This window comes from Coffea eugenioides, chromosome 5 (assembly GCF_003713205.1).
Source record: "Coffea eugenioides isolate CCC68of chromosome 5, Ceug_1.0, whole genome shotgun sequence".
NCBI classification, from domain to species: domain Eukaryota; kingdom Viridiplantae; phylum Streptophyta; class Magnoliopsida; order Gentianales; family Rubiaceae; genus Coffea; species Coffea eugenioides.
This window is the reverse complement of record NC_040039.1, coordinates 14,262,060-14,275,944: the sequence shown is the minus strand read 5'-3', so window position 1 is coordinate 14,275,944 and position 13,885 is coordinate 14,262,060. Positions and strand designations below refer to the sequence as shown.

At 36.3% G+C, this 13,885-nt stretch overlaps 1 pseudogene; it reads right to left on the bottom strand.

Annotated features, from left to right (window-relative positions):
• Window positions 1–8,492: 8,492 nt before the first annotated feature.
• LOC113769923 lies at window positions 8,493–11,919 on the bottom strand (annotated as a pseudogene).
• Between the last annotated feature and the right edge of the window lie 1,966 nt (window positions 11,920–13,885).

Here is a 13,885-nt window from a genome sequence, read left to right as displayed (position 1 = left end):
CTATACATGCTAGATGTTGGTATTAGGTTTCCTTTGGTAGGTGTTGGTCATTAACTACGTATTGTACTTTGGAGGCACGGCTCTCTTTTCCTTTACACCTTTATTCTTTCTTTTGGCCCTGCCCGGAAGTTAGATGCATGAAAGGTCATCCACTTGAAATCAGGAAAAGAGGTACTATTCCAAATTCGTGAAAAATAAAAGCTGAGCCAAATGCCCAAATGGTCGGTCATCCACTTCGTGAAAAATAAAAGCTGAGCCAAAGGAAGCTTGCATACAGCTCCGGGAAGGAAACTGTCATTATTGTTGGGGTGTTCAAAAATTTTTGATTTTTTTTGAATTTTTTCAACAAGATCAACATTCAATTGTTATCCAAATTTGTATTTGGTAATTGAATGTTGATAATTGAATTTCGACCGGATAGTTGATACTTCGATAAAATATCCAAAGTTTTAGATTGACTTTCTAATATAAATTAGTTAAATACATTTAATATGTAATTAACTATATAAAAGTTTCTGCTATGTAAATATGTAATTGCTGAAGTTTCTGCTATGTAAATATGTAATTGCTGAAGTTTCTGCTATGACTTTCCTGAAGCACTTGGATTTTACCTTTACTCTCTTCAAGATTTCCTACTCTGATCTGTGATAATCTTGCATAGTTGGGTAAACTTGTAATCTTGGCAGTTGGAACCTCAATCTTGCATCGCATTCATACCTAAAAATCACATTAGCATATTTTGCAGCCTTGCTAGTTCTAACAACTCTCTTGCTTTAGGGGAACATTCTTCACTTTATCAGCCATCTTCGGCATTGACTAATTATGTTAATTAGCTATGTGCATTTTCTCGAACTCCATATTCATGGTTTGACAAATTATTTAGTGATGATCCACAGTAAGACTGTTCATCTGGAAAAAGGCAAAAACATGTGGAAATATATATATATATTCAAGAATAGAAACCAAATTCAACAAGAAGAAAAACTTCATTTGCTTGGATTAGATTAGAATAATTTTGTCTCTAGTAGAATTCCAGTACCAACGCGAATGTCTAAATATACATTCCAATGTTTGATTACAGATTTGAGGGAATGCCACATCCAGAAAAGTCAGGAAGTCGATGGAATATTGTTTGACATGACTTGAACATTCATGACGGCATTACTGGGACTTCCAAGAGCAGTGGAACGATCTAGTTCAAATAAACAAACATCGCCTATCTTGAGCTGATTCGACATATGAAAGTCACCCCAGCCTTTTGCCATGACAACTTTTGTATAATAAGCAGCTTTAGAGCCAGTTCTATAAGCTGCAAGTTTCACTTGCCATTCACCTCCAGAAGCATTCCGGAGGGTCACGCTAGTTTTCTGATTCAGATACTTGGACTTCACAAATTTTGAAGGGATAGTCTATTATTCATCAAAGAAATTAATTAACACAGACTAGGATTTTGTGTTTTGACAATGGGGAAAGGAGAAAATGATAAATTCCAAGATGATAAATCAATCAAGTGCAAATTGTGCTCACCAAGACGTTGCGGCGGAGATTACTTCGATTTATTGTTATACGGAAGTGGGGATTATAAGACCCTACTGCTCCCTCCGCTTCCTCCTCTGCATATGAATAACCATATTTTAAATCAGCTATCACACTGGAAATTCTTTTAACCCCAAAATATTCCATTGTTGTTTACATGAAGAGTATTAGTAAAATAACTCACCCTTGATGCCTGCAACATTGGGAAGAGTAAGAGGTTGAGCACAAGGTACTTTGTTTGTTGTCAAGTTCTCAGAACCCGCAGAAGAGTAGTCCTTCTCACAAGCACTAGGGTCAAATACGTATGTTTTGAACACCATCCCACCAGTATGTTCAAAAACCATAAAATCTCCAAATTTTAGTTCATGATCATGGATGAAACTCTTCCAACCCTCCCCGCCGAGGGTTAGTAGCCCGTTGCTGCGTTTGCCTATTGTAACTTCCCGAAACCCTTTGCGGCTTTCTAGAAACGCTTGCTCTGGAATCTTTTCATACAGCTCCCTACAGAAACGTGGAGAAAGCCTCTGTATACCATGGAAAACGATGAGAGGATGTAATGGAGCATAAATTAAATTAAAGATTCTAGACAACTTGATAGGTGAATACACACCAGTTCTGCTTCGAAGTCAGGTGCTATGAATTTGAAGAAGCGACTGATAACTCGAGATTCTCCCTGATGTAGTTATTTTAAACCGTGTAAGTGGAACATTTCGTGTCTAGAAATAATGGATGTAGCTGTTTTTAACAATAGATGTCTATCATCTTGTACCATTAAACCAATTTAAAGTGTGCTGTTGTTAATCGTACCTGCTGATTATTTGTTGCACAACCACTTCTCATTTTGCTGCAGGAGACACTTGTGTGGTCTCTGCCTCTGCACTCTATTGACGGGTCTTGCAGTGTCAAGCCATTGATAGTTATCCTCCCGCCTTTTCTTGCATCTTTCTCCTGGACTGTTGTATCCTTCTTGCTTCTCGAAAGATGATTTCGCATGCTGTGTTGATGATTCCACATGGTAGGTGTTGGTATTGCACTTTATAGAGGCACGGCTCTCTTTTTCTTTACAGAGTCATTAACTGCCCATGGTAGGTGTTGGTATTGCACTTTAGATTTCCTGTTTCCTATACATGCTAGATGTTGGTATTAGGTTTCCTTTGGTAGGTGTTGGTCATTAACTACGTATTGTACTTTGGAGGCACGGCTCTCTTTTCCTTTACACCTTTATTCTTTCTTTTGGCCCTGCCCGGAAGTTAGATGCATGAAAGGTCATCCACTTGAAATCAGGAAAAGAGGTACTATTCCAAATTCGTGAAAAATAAAAGCTGAGCCAAATGCCCAAATGGTCGGTCATCCACTTCGTGAAAAATAAAAGCTGAGCCAAAGGAAGCTTGCATACAGCTCCGGGAAGGAAACTGTCATTATTGTTGGGGTGTTCAAAAATTTTTGATTTTTTTTGAATTTTTTCAACAAGATCAACATTCAATTGTTATCCAAATTTGTATTTGGTAATTGAATGTTGATAATTGAATTTCGACCGGATAGTTGATACTTCGATAAAATATCCAAAGTTTTAGATTGACTTTCTAATATAAATTAGTTAAATACATTTAATATGTAATTAACTATATAAAAGTTTCTGCTATGTAAATATGTAATTGCTGAAGTTTCTGCTATGTAAATATGTAATTGCTGAAGTTTCTGCTTTGACTTTCCTGAAGCACTTGGATTTTACCTTTACTCTCTTCAAGATTTCCTACTCTGATCTGTGATAATCTTGCATAGTTGGGTAAACTTGTAATCTTGGCAGTTGGAACCTCAATCTTGCATCGCATTCATACCTAAAAATCACATTAGCATATTTTGCAGCCTTGCTAGTTCTAACAACTCTCTTGCTTTAGGGGAACATTCTTCACTTTATCAGCCATCTTCGGCATTGACTAATTATGTTAATTAGCTATGTGCATTTTCTCGAACTCCATATTCATGGTTTGACAAATTATTTAGTGATGATCCACAGTAAGACTGTTCATCTGGAAAAAGGCAAAAACATGTGGAAATATATATATTTATATTCAAGAATAGAAACCAAATTCAACAAGAAGAAAAACTTCCTTTGCTTGGATTAGATTAGAATAATTTTGTCTCTAGTAGAATTCCAGTACCAACGCGAATGTCTAAATATACATTCCAATGTTTGATTACAGATTTGAGGGAATGCCACATCCAGAAAAGTCAGGAAGTCGATGGAATATTGTTTGACATGACTTGAACATTCATGACGGCATTACTGGGACTTCCAAGAGCAGTGGAACGATCTAGTTCAAATAAACAAACATCGCCTATCTTGAGCTGATTCGACATATGAAAGTCACCGCAGCCTTTTGCCATGACAACTTTTGTATAATAAGCAGCTTTAGAGCCAGTTCTATAAGCTGCAAGTTTCACTTGCCATTCACCTCCAGAAGCATTCCGGAGGGTCACGCTAGTTTTCTGATTCAGATACTTGGACTTCACAAATTTTGAAGGGATAGTCTATTATTCATCAAAGAAATTAATTAACACAGACTAGGATTTTGTGTTTTGACAATGGGGAAAGGAGAAAATGATAAATTCCAAGATGATAAATCAATCAAGTGCAAATTGTGCTCACCAAGACGTTGCGGCGGAGATTACTTCGATTTATTGTTATACGGAAGTGGGGATTATAAGACCCTACTGCTCCCTCCGCTTCCTCCTCTGCATATGAATAACCATATTTTAAATCAGCTATCACACTGGAAATTCTTTTAACCCCAAAATATTCCATTGTTGTTTACATGAAGAGTATTAGTAAAATAACTCACCCTTGATGCCTGCAACATTGGGAAGAGTAAGAGGTTGAGCACAAGGTACTTTGTTTGTTGTCAAGTTCTCAGAACCCGCAGAAGAGTAGTCCTTCTCACAAGCACTAGGGTCAAATACGTATGTTTTGAACACCATCCCACCAGTATGTTCAAAAACCATAAAATCTCCAAATTTTAGTTCATGATCATGGATGAAACTCTTCCAACCCTCCCCGCCGAGGGTTAGTAGCCCGTTGCTGCGTTTGCCTATTGTAACTTCCCGAAACCCTTTGCGGCTTTCTAGAAACGCTTGCTCTGGAATCTTTTCATACAGCTCCCTACAGAAACGTGGAGAAAGCCTCTGTATACCATGGAAAACGATGAGAGGATGTAATGGAGCATAAATTAAATTAAAGATTCTAGACAACTTGATAGGTGAATACACACCAGTTCTGCTTCGAAGTCAGGTGCTATGAATTTGAAGAAGCGACTGATAACTCGAGATTCTCCCTGATGTAGTTATTTTAAACCGTGTAAGTGGAACATTTCGTGTCTAGAAATAATGGATGTAGCTGTTTTTAACAATAGATGTCTATCATCTTGTACCATTAAACCAATTTAAAGTGTGCTGTTGTTAACCGTACCTGCTGATTATTTGTTGCACAACCACTTCTCATTTTGCTGCAGGAGACACTTGTGTGGTCTCTGCCTCTGCACTCTATTGACGGGTCTTGCAGTGTCAAGCCATTGATAGTTATCCTCCCGCCTTTTCTTGCATCTTTCTCCTGGACTGTTGTATCCTTCTTGCTTCTCGAAAGATGATTTCGCATGCTGTGTTGATGATTCCACATGGTAGGTGTTGGTATTGCACTTTATAGAGGCACGGCTCTCTTTTTCTTTACAGAGTCATTAACTGCCCATGGTAGGTGTTGGTATTGCACTTTAGATTTCCTGTTTCCTACACATGCTAGATGTTGGTATTAGGTTTCCTTTGGTAGGTGTTGGTCATTAACTACGTATTGTACTTTGGAGGCACGGCTCTCTTTTCCTTTACACCTTTATTCTTTCTTTTGGCCCTGCCCGGAAGTTAGATGCATGAAAGGTCATCCACTTGAAATCAGGAAAAGAGGTACTATTCCAAATTCGTGAAAAATAAAAGCTGAGCCAAATGCCCAAATGGTCGGTCATCCACTTCGTGAAAAATAAAAGCTGAGCCAAAGGAAGCTTGCATACAGCTCCGGGAAGGAAACTGTCATTATTGTTGGGGTGTTCAAAAATTTTTGATTTTTTTTGAATTTTTTCAACAAGATCAACATTCAATTGTTATCCAAATTTGTATTTGGTAATTGAATGTTGATAATTGAATTTCGACCGGATAGTTGATACTTCGATAAAATATCCAAAGTTTTAGATTGACTTTCTAATATAAATTAGTTAAATACATTTAATATGTAATTAACTATATAAAAGTTATTAATATATTAATTAATGCAATTTTATGGTTATATATTTATTTATAAGCATAAATTATAACTTACAACACTATTAACTAACTAGTTTTGTACCCGTTCGTTGAACGGGATTCATCGAAAAATAATAAACTATTTAGTTTATTTTATAAAAATGTTGATATAAAATAAAAATTTAATGTATAATCTATTATAACTTATCTTAAGTATATTACTATGTACGCATTGTAATACAAAGTATTCTTATAATATAAATTTGAACATCTAATTCAGTGAATAATAATTCAAAAATAGAAAAAATATCATTCAACAATACCATAACATTAAAAAACTTGAAAATAAATAAAAAATGCAGTAAATAGTGTCAAATAATATTCTATTCTTCATAACTTGTTTTTATTTTTCTTCTGTTTGAACATTCTCCTCGATCTATCCGTGCAAATCAGTATTTATTGATTTTCCATTATCGCTGCATGAGAGCAAAGCAGGATAACTAAGTACCGGAAAAAAATGATTTATCGCATTCAAAGTTGTGTATAACAATACGTAAAGATTATAATTTAAGAAAATAAAATAGTATATTAAATCTACCTTCTCATGCAAATCTTTTTATGAGGATTTCCTTCCTCTGTAGTTTTTGTTGAACCCTCTGATGAATGATTCATATGAAGTATATTGAAATGTTGTTGATTAGAATCATCTGTTATACTAATTGGGATCTGGGAAGAAAATTCTCTAGGTTGGTATTGGTTGTCGGTTCCACCAATCTGATAATGATTTATCAAAATTAAAGACAAAAATATTATGTAAGATATAATATGTGAAATATAAGAGAAATTTATTGCATATAACCTGTAAAAGTATGAAATGCGTTTCCCTCCCGAAATCACAGTAGAACCATATAGTCACTGTAAATCTATTACTACCTTGTTCCAGATTGTAATTGTTCAACTTGATTTGGAACACAAAAGATTTCCACGTGATCTTATTTATAATTGATGACACGATTTCACTGCTAAATCCTTCCCGAAAATGAAATGCATAATAGATTTTTTTTTGTTAGAATATTCAACGGCTAAGATAAGTGTCGGATTGTCTACTATTATTAAAAGAGTAAATCTTTCCTACACTGACAGTGTATACACTATCAGCATTGGATGAATGACAACTATGCAAATTTTGCATAGTTGTCATTCATCCAATGCTGATAGTGTATACATTGTCAGTGTAGGAAAAATTAATCCTTATTAAAAATATTTTTAAAAATTAGATATAAGTTTACCTTGTTAAATTTGTCAAGAACAAAAGAAAGTTTGTGTTCTATTATTCTTTCAGCCTCTTGATCAAATATAACAAACCAAGCACTACCGATTGCATCACTTGCCAAGACTTTTAACATGTACCTGTATAAATACACATATTCTAAAAGTTATGTTTATCTACTTATTGTAACAATTAAAATGATAAAAAGGTTAACATTTTCTTTATGGACTTTTCCGAAAAATTTCAATCAGATGAAATGTCATTTCTCTTTGTACATCAATTATGCATGGGGACTCTGAGTCTTGTAAAAACTTTCTTGGGCTAACTTTCTTTAATTTCCATGTCTAGATTGTTTGTACGTTGTTCTATATACGGGTAGATTATCTTAAAATAAAAAGGATGTATGATGAAGCTGTAAAAAAAATTAAAAAAAAAAGACACTATAAAAAATATATATTATGATTTATTCCTATATATCTAATAAAGGAGATTTATGTCTCTGTTATTTATATCGAATTACTTTTTAGTTCCTTTTTTGGATAGGAAATAAGAATCATATAATATTAAGAATTCTTATAGGAAATAAGAATTGATATACATCCAAACAAAAAAGTAGCAAGCCACGTAGGAAACTACTTGCCGTCTCATTAAGCCACGTAGGAAAGAGAAAACGCAAAGGGATAAGTATGAAGATACGACTTTATTATATATATATATATAAAGGGATAAGTATGAAGATACGACTTTATTATATATATATATATATATATATATATATGATACATTAATATAGTTGGATTTGGATTTATCCCACCAACCGTGTTGGGTTTGAGTTAACGGTTGGATTTGGATTTTATATCCAAACCCAACAAACAAATATTTAATATGATGTATTGGTCGACGTGAAATATGACGTGAAATATATAAAATATTTAATTAAAAGTATGAAATTCAATAGTTTAATCGGTCATTGAGAATTTGAAAATCGAATTTCAATATGTATTTCCAAACTATTTTGCCAAATTTTACAATTGGATCTTACTCGATTTTCCTGAAGTCCGTTTTACCGATATCCGATTTCCGATCTAAATTGAATCAGCCGATTATTTGATTTTTCCTGAAGTGCGAAGACTTGAATATTGCCGCTTGGGCTCTGAATAAACCTTCGTAATGCTTCCTTATGGTATGGTTGGATGAATACATCTACTATTAATTAGCACGATTCCCAGATTAAAAAGCGATAATGTTCAAAAGACACGTACGCTAACATTTTCCAATGATTTCAAGTACCCTAACCTAGGCAGGGCAGCGCCATTGAGTTGCCTTCAGGTAATTGTAAATAGTTCTACTTTTACGGTCAAAAGTTTCCTCAACTGGTATGCTATGTTTACAAAGCAAAATCTATACCCATAAGCTACAAATAGAATTTAAAGAATAGAGAATTGAAGCAACAAGAAGAATCAACAAATCCATTTGCTCGCAAGCTTATGGCTTGGAGCAAGAGGATATGCAACAGGCTACGAGCTTTGTTCCGCATCTTCCATAATCCCCGAGAAATTAAACATCAACTTGGGCAAGAATGAATGACCATACAAGCATGCTGACATTGAAATTTCATTTTCTTGCCAGCTAACCAAAAAAGAAAAATGCAAAGTCTCAGTTTAATGCCTCTTCCAAATCCTCATGTACTGTGGATAATCTGTCTTCTTCAACAAAAGATGGATTCAAAAACTTAGCCAAAAATGCCCACACTCTGTAGACATCTTCAAAGTTGGTCAAGAAACCGAGTGACACCGTAACAGCCTCAATCCGAAGGAGAGCATTTTCGTTGCGGCAATGGCTGTTGGACATTGGCTTACAAAAGGCTGCATCTTCAATCCATAATGCCCCATTGTGCTGCTTTGCACCGTTCGCTAAGCGTATGTGGCTTAGGATACCAACGCCAAGAGATATCCCGTGTCTGTCGGCCAATTTTTGAACAACTTCAGGATGAATAATCCCTCCTTTGCTGCTTGCTCTAACATTAAAAGCTATACTTGCGCCTCTTTCATACTTTATCTTGGGACCGTATATTTGCACGAGGGATGTTTTAACACCTTTGTCAAAACTGGGAAACTGAAGCTGAAGTAACGAGATAACCAACCAGTTAACCAGATACCTCAGTCTGAGAGTTGTTCTGTTAAGACCTAACATGTTAACATGGTCAAGATGGCGGCAGAAAATCTCAGGCTCCCTTCCATTCCATTGCTCATCACCATATTCACCGTCATGGATGGATTCAACATCAACCAAACTGTTCACAGAAGGTTCCCCTGGTTCAAAAGAGGACTTTGGATTTACAATCTGGCTATCATCCAAGCTAAACGATACCCTACAGCCCATGCCAGCAACTCTGTCACCATCTTCCAGTCCGAAAAATCTGCCTCCAGTGTATCCATTCCTTTCTCTCCTCCCCAAGAGCCTAAATTCACCCTCTGTCTCTCTTCTTATGGCACTTTCTTTTCTTTCTGGGCAAAGCTCAGATGTGGACGAAATCTCAAGTTTGCTATGCCGTAAGCCTGAATTTCTGTGCTTTGCCCCAAATCCATTTGAAGTACAGCTCCATCTAGAACATGCTATCCTCGATTCCAGAGAACTTTCATTTTCTTCCTGAATCTCTCTGATATTTGTGCCATTAGCATAGTTTCCAAGCTTTTTCAAATTTGGCTCTGTTTCTGAAAGGGATTCTTCTTCAGGGATTCCCATAACATGGTCCAGGTCCTGTGATACCGACTTCACAGCAGCATCAAAAGATAAGACATGATCTTCGTGCTTTCTGAAACTTAACCTCTTGTCATCATGTATCGGACTCTCCGTATATTTAGACGTAACCTTCAGAGAAAGTTGCTCATTGTTTCTCTTGGCAGGAAACAATGAGGGCCGCAGAGGTGAGTCTGATTTCTGTTTGGTTAATTGACTAGATTTGTCAGACCCAATTGGACTTTGACCTAAATCAATCCAATACGAGTTCTCAGATGACTCGTCTTCACTGAAAATTGGACTCCTCATAACTTCCCCAACTGAAATGATATCGGCTTCCTCAAATGCTGTGCTTGCCCCATCCCTGTCTGAACTGTTATCTTAATCAATCTCTGTCTCAAAAACATCCCTGACCTGTGAGGCCGTATAAACACCAGAAAATGCTGGCAATTGCGGCCCTCCAGGCTTTTCTAGTTCAGTGTTTTCATTTTTGTCGTCTGCCTTTTCTTCCACGCCCATTAATCCATCAAAGCCATCCAGAGAGTCACCAAGGTACTGAGGAAAATCAGGGACAATTCTCACAATCCCAGACCCCGTACGACCAGTTTGATTTTGAAGGGTTGCCATCACAGATTTTTTTATCAAAAGGCATCCAAACCCTGTTGGATCATAACCAAATACCTTGTAGAATGATGTAATAATAAAATCTGGCCGGAAAAGGGACAAACCAAGTGAATCCATATCTTTAGGACCTAGTGAACCAGCATCCAGCCATACATGCCAGTTGTTTTGCTGTGCCATTGCCATCCACTGGTATGTATACTTGGAACCTGTAACTCTTGACTGAACAGGGAAAACAAAAAGCCCCACTGCAGAATCTTTCCTCCTTTTCTTCTTGTTTGAAATTTGTTTTCTCAACTCTCTAGAGCAGAGTTTCAAGGATGGCCATTTAAACCAGGCCCTGTACACCTTTGCACCCTTCTCTTTAGCACATTGAGCCATCCAACTCACAGACTGGCTCTCATGGTCAAACATAGTCAACAGCCTCTTGTTCGAATGGAAAGGATATGATTCAGCCAGCAATTTAAATGCAGATCCTCGACTAACAGTAAAAAGAAGTACATACTCATTCTCAGGAATGTTCAAGTAATCCATAATTTTGGTTTTAATATCATGCTCCACAGTACCGTCCTCTGCACCCCCATGAAGTGCATGATTGCTCAAATTTGCAGTAATTTCCTTTAAGCTAAATACAGATGAATCCCAATACTGTAGCGTTTGAAAATAAGAAAACAACCCGTAACCACAGTAATCAAGGCATACCTTTGCACCTGGATCACATAGGTGACTGTACTCATCTGATCTCAATTGGTCAATTCTTTCTGAACATTGGAACTTTGGGTACAAAGTCAAGAACTTATCGAAGGCTTCATTAAAGTCAGGAATGGATTCTTCAGTGCAAAATGTCCTATCAGCCAAAAGAGCAGTTGCCCTCAAGAATTCCTTCTGGGCATTAAGCCTTGCAAGAGATCTTGACCTTCCTAAGTAGCCATCTTGATTCAAAGACTCAGAATCAATTTCATGTGATTTTGCCAATGACCCATCTTCAGAAGCCTCCTCAAGAGCCTCCCTTAGTTTGTTCTCCGGCAAATTCTTGAGAGTTGATGGCTTTGCCTTACCCCACTCCTCCTCCTCCTCCACCCAAGAACCTTTTCCTCTCCTGCTCTTCTTGTCCATCATCAAGGCTGCACAGAATGATATAGGTTTCCATAGTGAAAGATGCATTAACACGAATCTTTCTTGGTTTCTCCAAAACCAATCTGACAACTTTCCACAACGCAGAACAAATTCAAGAAATGAAAATGTTTTTCTTTTTTTTTTTTCAATATCAGTAATTTATTCTTTGGCCGAAATTCTGCTCTGGAAACCTGAAATATTCAAGAACAAGAATAGAATAATCTATATGAGTTTAGACTTGGTCTAAAAGAGGAGAAAGGGCAAAAGAAAAGAAAGGCAAAGAGAAGAAGCATGTTTTTGGGATCAAACCTTTTTAACTGCATTAAAGGAAGGAAAAACCCTAGCTTTGGCATCCTCCAACAAGAGCAGTTTTGTGTTCAAAATATTCAACACCTACCCATTTTTAAGCATTAGTAGTAGTTCAACAACAGAAACCAGGTGCTAACCCCACCAAAGATTCCACGTCCAGATTGAAAGCCATCCCAATTGAATTACCCAGCTAAATCATTGTTTGTAACTGCTACGTATGCCCAACTCAGAAATGTAAAAGAAACAAAAGGACCAAAAATCAAGCGCTGCCCAGAGACAAAAATGGACTTCCAACTGAAGAGGTGGACAAAAACAAAAACTAGTAAAATCTATGGGAGGGAGCAATAGCAGTTAGAACAACCACTGTAATCCCTAGTTATTGCTAGTAAGAAGGTGCTAATAAAGCAAAACTACTACTACAAGTAGGAGTAGATCAATTCCCACCAACTTCTTTCCTCCCTGTCCCTCTCAGTCGTTGGAAGAGCTTGGCCGCATAGCCTGTAAGAGCAGTGGTAGAAACTGTGAAGGAGGCTCGCGAAAGGGAATCCCCATTTGCATTAAATTCCTCATTACTGCACAGGTCTATTCATACGTGTCTGCGTTGAATGCTTCTTCGTCCCCATTTTTGCTTTGTTTTTCTTTTTTCCTTTTGGTGAATTATGGCTGATCCATACATTACTTTGGTTGAACAAATTTTAGGAGGAGAGGGGCAAAGAAAGTTACTTGGTAGTTTTAAGCCCATTTTGAACTCGTTTTTCCCCCTTTTTGCCAGTTTTTTTTTTCTTTTCGTGAAGTATGGCTGATACATTTATCTTGGTGAAACAAGTAAATTTTAGGAGAAGAGTAGTAACAAAAGTTAAGATTTAGTCTTAAGTCAGAGTAAATTTTTACTAGTTTAAAGACCATGTGTAAAATTTCAAATTAAAATAAAATATTGATATTATATCGCATGCATCTAAAAATGTTGGTGTGTGTATTCAGAAGATGTGATATCCATTATATATATTAATGTAAACTAACACATTATTTCACTTAAAAATAAATTTCAGGAGAAGAGTATTAATAAAAGCTAGTAGTTAGTTTTGAAAGATTAATTTTTGATCGTTTGTACATTATATATAAAATTTCGAACTCAAATCCAAATTGATATATATTGAAACTGTAGACACCAAATTTTTGCCAAATTTTTGTCAAATTTTATGTTTTATTGAATATTTTCTATTTGATGAATCATTTGTTTTCTTGTATTTTAAGTATATTTTGTCTCATTTTTGTAGGTTTATCTTAAAAAAAAAAAAAAGAAAAAAAAGAAAGAACAAACCAAAACCCATTTGACAAAAATCCCTTGGTTCCATCCTGAATCTCGGGGACTGACAAATAAAAAAAGGAACGGCACTTTTGGGGCTCAAGAAAAACTACTCCCTCGACCCTCTCTCTCGGCTCTCTCCCTCACAGAGCAACAAAAAAAAAAAACACAGAAAAAAAGGGAGGCTCTCGACCCTCTCTCTTGGCTCTCAACCGAAAAAAGGAAGAAAGGCACTCTGCCTCCTCAAAAAAAAAAAAAAAAAAAAACTCTCGGCTCTCTCCCTAAAAAAGGGAAGAAACAGACAAGACCAAAAAAGAAAAAAAAAAAGACGAAAGCCACAGACTAAAAGGGGAAGCTTGGGAGCTTGCTGCTAGTGCCATTACCAACACCACTGCCGTAATATTCTCCATTACAAAACCATTGTAAGTCTCTCCTTTTATTTTATTTTATTTTTTTACTTTGATTCCAACGAGATAGCTCCTGGAAATTTGGCAAAGATTTAGTGTATCTTTATTTTAATGCAAACTGGATCGGTTTCTTTTTTCTTTTCTTCTTTTCTTCGGCTTTGATGATCAATAATCTTGTGGGTTTTGTGAAATAAATTGGTTGCTGATGTTGTTGTTTTTTTTTTTGGGAATAAGCAATGAACAAAATTAAGAAAAAGAAACGGTGCTGTGAATGCATGCCGAATGTTTGAAAAAATG